The following is a 7,176-nucleotide window of genomic DNA, read 5'->3' as shown; positions in this document are numbered from 1 at the left end:
TGACTCCGACCTTTTTGTTTGTTATTCTTTTCCGCTTGACACACTTGCAGAATATCTGGGGATTCTCCCTAATCTTGCCCTACCAGCAGGTGTCTCTGCCCCTGTTTTAGGCAGTTCTTACCAAGTGAAGAATTTCCTCATTATTGTGGTCTTAAATGGTCTGTCCCTTAAACTGCAATTATTTGCCTTGAATGTGAAACTGACAGCCAGGGAAACGGCCTGTTTATTTCCAACTTGGCATATGTTTTGTGAAGTTTCCAAGTTTCATTGTGACCCTCCTTTCATTCTTTCAAACTCGAAAGAACACAGGCCGAGTTTCCTCATCAGGCAATCTCGCCATCTGAGGGATTAATCTGGACAATGTCCATTGCACTTTCTTGTGGTCAGTATATTCTTTCTCAGATTGGGTCACCAACACTTTACACAATGGATGTAGGTTTGCTCGCTACATTTCCAGACGTTTCGTTATCTTACTAGGTAACATCTTCAGTGGACCTCATGCGAAACAATCCTTAAAATTCCTGCTTTCCATTTATATGTTTGGATTTCTTTGTGTTGGTGATGCTATTTCCTGTGGCGAATCACTTCCTGTTCCTTTTCTCAGAGGGTGGTTGATGGGGTCTAAAAACTAATAGCACATGGAGTTAGACATCTGTCAGAAATACATATGGATTTTCTCCATTGTTGCTGTTAATTCCTAAATATCCAATATCACATGCTGTATAATAGATTCCAACAGTTTCCAACTTGCAGTTGTCAAGTTAATTGTTCGGCAGTTCTCCAAACTATGTCTTCTTCCCTTTATAGATGCTTGGATTCCTTCCATTAATCTATAGTGCTTGGACCACGTTTGCTAACTTCCATTTATCCACAATGGCTTCCAGCCTTTGCAGAATGCACAGGAAAATGAAACACAATCATCGACAGTGAAATTAATATTTCTATTGCCGATTTATGTCAGACATTTTAATATGAAGTACATTAGGTTTGTCAGACTTAGCAATGCTCAATCCAGTTACATTCTCAAATACCACCTTGTTACTGATATAAGTTGACTTTATGTCTTCAGTTGCACAAGCCCTACATGATCACTGGGTATTACTGGGTGATTTTGTGGATCTTCCTCCATGAAGCCAGATGCAAAGTAACTGGTTATTTTCTTGGCCATTTCCCTGTTTTTCACAATAAACTCTCCTCTCCCGATTACCAATTTCCATATTTGACCTTGCTTTTACTTTGTTTCCTTTGAAATACAGATTGTAGATTTATGCAGTGTTTTTGTTCATGTTTGTTAGCATTCATGTTCTGTTTTTCATTTCCTTATCAATTTCATGGCCCTTGTTTCAGGATCGTGAATTTCTGAGAATTCTTAGGTTTCCACAATGACTGAAATTCTTCCGAAGCCACTTCCTATGATTAATACGTTTTCTAACTTGTTATGTTAAACATCATTGTGTCACTTTCCCTTTCTTTGGTGTTTATACCTGAAATAAATAGACATATTATTCAGACTTTGCATTATTTCTATAAATCTCCTGGTCCTGACGAAATATATTCAGGAACACTGCAGAAGGACAGAGAAGGAATTGCGGGAGCCCTGGCTGATATTGTTGCATCATTGCTGGCCAACAGGTGAGGTCCCGGAGGACTGGCTGGTTGCGAATGATGTGCCCTTACTCAAGAAGGGCTACAAAGAAAAACTTTGGAACTATGGACCACTAAACCTAAAATCTGTAGCAGGTAACTTACTTGAAAAGGTTCTGAGAGATAAGATATACGTGCATTAGGAAAAACAGGGTGTGATTCGGAGCAAGATTAGAGTGGTGCTAGAAAAGCACAGCAGAGCAAGCAGCATCCGATGAACAGGAAAATCAACGTTTCTGGCAAAAGTCTATCATCAAAGTCAGCACGGCTTTGTGCATCGGACACCATAGCTCACAAATTTGTTCGAATTCTTTGACGAAGTGACCAGCAACGTTGAGGAGGTCAGGCTGGTATGCGTAGTCTATATGATTCAAGTAAGTCCTTTAATAAGCTTCCACATGGTGCGCAGCTCTGGAAGGTTAGATCGCATGAAATTGAGGAGGACCTGCCAAATTGGATACAAAATTGGCTTGAAGGTAGGAAGCAAAGAGTAATAGTGGAAGGATGCTTGTCAGACGGGAGGCCTGGGACTAATGGAATGCATCGGGGCGACGCTGGCACCACTATATATGACATATATCTATAATTTACATGAGAATGTACGTGCATGATTTGTAAGTTTGAAGGTGACAATAAAATAGACGGTTATATGGAGAATGACAAAGGTTATCAGAAACTTCAGAACTTACAGCAGTACCTTGATCAGCTGGGGAAGTGGGCCGAGAAATGATAAATGGATTTTAATGCAGATCAGTGTAAGTTCTTGCATTTTAGAAACTCAAATCAATATCGGAGTTTTATGGTGAATGGCTGGATCTTAAGAAATGTAGTGGAACAGAGGGACCTTGGAATTCAGGTGCATGGTTCTCTGAAAGTTGTTTCAGAGGTAGACAGGGCAATGAAGAAGACTTTTGGCACACTGGCATTCATCAGTCAGGGCACTAAGTAGCGAATTTTGGGGAGCTATCCTGCAGAATATGGAGCACCGATGAAGCTCTGAGCTATAGGGAGAGATTGGAAAAGCTAGGACTTTTTACTTTTGCGTGTATGAGAATGGAGAGAGGATCTTATTGAAGGGTATAAGATCATAACAGGCATGGATAGAGTGAATGCACTCAGCCTTTATTTCCAGGGATTGGACAATCACGGACCAGAGGGCATCAGTTTAAGGTCAGAGGGGTAAGAATAAAAGGGAACCTGAGGAGCAACTTTTTTTACACACAGTGTGATACGCATATGGAATGAGCTAGCAGCAGAAGTAGTTAAGGTGGGTACATTCACAACATTTAGAATGCATTTTGACAAATACAGGATAGGAAAGGATGAGAAGGATACGGGGCAATGGCTGGGAAATGGAGTTAGTGTGAATTGACATTTTGGTGGGAATGGATCAGTTTCAGCCGAAGTGCCTATACGACTCTCTGACTCTAACAACCATTGCTTATCTCCCACTGAATGTTATTTTGCATTTTCCCAATTCACTGGAACAAACTTGACCCTCTTGGCTCCATGCTTCCATCATGTTTGACCAAAATGTACAAACATTCTATATTGTATGCAGACGCCATGTAAAATACAACATATTAATGTTGCTTCAGAGCTGCTTCAGAGCAAGGACATTGATTAGTCCTCCTGACCACACAACACCAGATCCGAAAAAAACTTGATCTCTAGTTTGATTCAATACATACTCTTCAACCCACTTGATATACACATAGGAATTTATTTTTCACAGCATGAGCAGTCACTTAGTTAACGCAGTTGTCATGCAACTTGAGACCATCCAATAAGACTGCAGTATCCATGAGATTTGTATGTCTAATTTTCAGGGCATATGACGCTCAGAATTTCTGAAACTGTTTTAGTTTCGATATATAATACATAAATGTTTGCTTCTCCTTGTTATTTGTAAGTTCCCTTAAACAGAATCTGAGAGACATGGTCTGTGGCGTTATTTGTGATAGACTTGGACAAGACATTCCGGAAGGGTCACCTTGACGCTGTGATACAGGACAAGCGTCAATAACCTTCTCCCCTCTGTCAGGATAAGGGTCACCATATTCTATCTGTTCCTTCACACTCCCTGTATACCTGTTATAGCACTGACCCCCGAACAAGGCTCACACTCTATTTCCAAGTAAGGCTCAGGCATTTCCAAACTCACTATTGAATTCAGCAACTTTCTTCCTCACTTTCTCTGTCACCTATGCAATACCACCCATACTAATAATACTAAATTGATTTACAACTGTCTACTGACTCATTCCGGACTCCTCACGATTCCCCCCAGCCCCACATCCACCAGCACTAACAGCAGGGTCACCAATTTCCACTCTCCCTCCCTCTCTCCCTTTCTCATGTTCCAGGAGAAACTGTCTGGAATGGGACAGAAAGGGCCAAGCCGGGTGGTACTGTGCCTGATATCTGTTCCCTCACACGCCCTTCTCCCGCCATATGGGGAGGAACCTGGCATGAGCCGGACAGAAACAAGATGGCTCATGTGGAGCTTCTGAAACATCCACTTCCCATCAACTGAGTAAAGAGCAACATTCAGTTCTCACTTTAAACCCACTGCCAGTTCCAACGTCAGTCCATTCACTCCCAACCAAAAGCAGATACCTCACTGCACAGAGATGCAGACACTGAAATGCACAGACGTATTGGTAAACACCCCAACATACTAACATGCACAACACATAAAGGGAGATAGGCATACACACACATTGCAACACACAGAGACATATACAGTTGCACACAAATAGACACAAACACAGATAGAAACACAGATGCTGATACATAGGTACACAGATGTAGACACAAATCGGCACGTTTTTGGTATTTAAATGGATCAAGGATTCTAGGGAGAAGGCAGGAGAATGGGTTTTGGTACATACAAGAAATTATTGAATGGCATATCAGACTCGATGGGCCGAATGGCCTCATTCTGCTCCTTTTTTCATGCTCATATGGTGTTATGCTGCCAAGTATTCACTTTCTGAGATTGCAGCAGAGGCTGGATTTGATACATATTTGACTGGAAAAAGTCAGTGGGAATGTGGGACAGGTTTGGAGGGCAGAATGGTTTATGGTTATTCATAATTATTATATCCTTAAGTATGAAAAGAAGTGGTGATTTGATGTGAGGTTAGCACAGTTTTAATGTAATGGGTCCGACAATGAAATAAAGATGACCCTTTGCATTTAGTGCCGTGCGGTCTGTGGTATCCTCATCCTCAGGGAATAGGGAAGACTCTGTTTTTGAGGATATTCTAGGCTGAGCTCGACTGATCTTTGCTGGACAGGAGAGTCAATGTTTATCGGGAACAGAGAGGAGAGGGATGATCAGAGACAATTGGACCAGCCATGAGCATTCTGAATGTGTTGTTATCTCAATCCACCCTCGATGCTGTTATAGAGATATACTGCTGTCCCCACCCAATGCGTTGTTCCCTCAATCCATCTCACGGTGCCGTTACAGAGATATACTGCTGTCCCCACCCAATGCATTGTTCCCTCAATCCGTCTCACGGTGCCGTTACAGAGAAATACTGCTGCTCCTACCCAATGTGTTGTTCCCTCAATCCACCGACGAGGCTGTTACAGAGATATACTGCTGCCCCGAAACCATGTTTTGTTGCTTCAATCCACCCCTCGATGCTGTTACAGGGTAGGGAACCACTCCAATCCGTCAGACAGGATCGTTACAATGAGACAGGAGGAGACCATTCTGCCCCTCGAAGAAATTACACAGGAATATGGAATTACGTAATTCAGATCGTTGAGTACATTACACAGCCCAGGACGAGGCTATTTAACCGGCCTGAACGGCTACACAGGAACAGGGAATATGTCGCTACAAGGAAATAGAGAGCAGAGAGAAATGTTTACTTTCAGGGTGCAAAGCTCTAACTGATGGAGTGCCTCAGAGATCACTGCGGGGTTATCAATGACCAATAATCTGCATCAAAGATCTGGAGGAAGGGGAGGGAATGGCTTGGAGCTCAATTAGCTCGTACATCAAGATGATCATTCATTGTGTCGTCAAGTTGAGATACTGAGTCTGCAATATGATTATAGACCGGGAAGGTTAGTGCCCAAACCTTCAGTAGAAATAACATAAGGTAAATTGTGTATTTTGGCATGAAGGATAAAATAATGGTAATCAATTTAAATGGAAAGAGATTGCAGAACTCTGTGATACAGGCGGTTTCCATGTTCCTGGGACATGAATCATGTGAAGTCAGTCTGCAGATGCAGCAAGTGATTTGGAAGGTAAGTGGAATGATGCTGTTTTTGACAAAAGGTATCAGGTTTAATTGCAGGAATGTTTTACTGCATCTGTACAGGGCATTGCTAAGACCACATCTGATGCACTGTGTGCAGTTTTGATCCCCTAACACTAAAATAAAAGGATATAATTATTTTTGAAATTTTCAAAGAGGTTTCCCTTTTCTCATTCCTGGAATGCCGGCCTTTGGTTATGGGGGATAATCAGTTCCGATCTTAGCTGAGAAATAGTATTGAACCACCATGACTTTCAGAATAGTGCATCAGCTGGATGCATACTATCTCTTGTCAGGGAGAGTAAAGCTAGAGAATAAATTTGAAGAAAAAGATGTATTGATATCAATACACATACTATGAAGACACCTACCACTATTTACAAATTACATAGACACGTGTAAGCATGACATCAAATTATAAAGATGGGACATTTTTTGAGATTAAATGGAATTGTGTACAACAAGAGCAATGATGCTCCTGCATATAATCCAAAATCAGGTTTTCCAGAGAATGTTCTAGGAGAGCACACATGGTCCAGTTAGGTGTTCAGTTGACATTATTGTACGTTTCAACACAGAAAGGGAGAAAATTGTTCCCAGCCAGAGAAGCAACAGACGATTGATCCCTTTCTCTTACTTTGTTCCACCACTTAGCAAAGTGTCAGTCTATAAAATCACTGAGTTATCTTTGCCACTTGTGATGGATTCCTTGTGAGGATTCATTGGAAACTCTCATATGCCTGAAACAAAATGAATTCAGCCAAATCCAACTGTTCCAGAAAGAAATCCCACAACCAGCAGCTTATTTGAACAGAATAACTTCAAAGGCAGAATAACATTTGGGGCACTCTGTCATTTTACCATTTGATATGAGTTCCACGTTCTGTGTCTTACATTTTTTTTCTAGAAAATGACCTACTCTGAGACCGATATCATTGGCCACATCACTAAACTGGTCACATTTAAGATGGTGTAACCAGTGGAGAAGTGGGACGGAAAAGGAAACAGTGACCGTCCAACATTGTCTGGAACACAAATGAGAAATTTTCAAAGGGCTGTCCAAGTGGAAATTCCCTCCCCAGAAGTTTGTGGTGCCTGGATGTTTACATTTATTCAAAGTTGTACTTGCTGACATTTGACAGAAAAGTGAATGTAGAAAATGGTATACATACAGAAAAGTGCTGGGGAGACCACAATCACATGACCCATAATCTTTGTGTATGGTGGAGCGGTGACAAAGTGTCAAATG

Source organism: Hemiscyllium ocellatum, unplaced genomic scaffold (genome assembly GCF_020745735.1).
Source record: "Hemiscyllium ocellatum isolate sHemOce1 unplaced genomic scaffold, sHemOce1.pat.X.cur. scaffold_531_pat_ctg1, whole genome shotgun sequence".
Taxonomy (NCBI): domain Eukaryota; kingdom Metazoa; phylum Chordata; class Chondrichthyes; order Orectolobiformes; family Hemiscylliidae; genus Hemiscyllium; species Hemiscyllium ocellatum.
The sequence above is the reverse complement of the archived record's forward strand: the minus strand, read 5'-3'. Positions refer to the sequence as shown.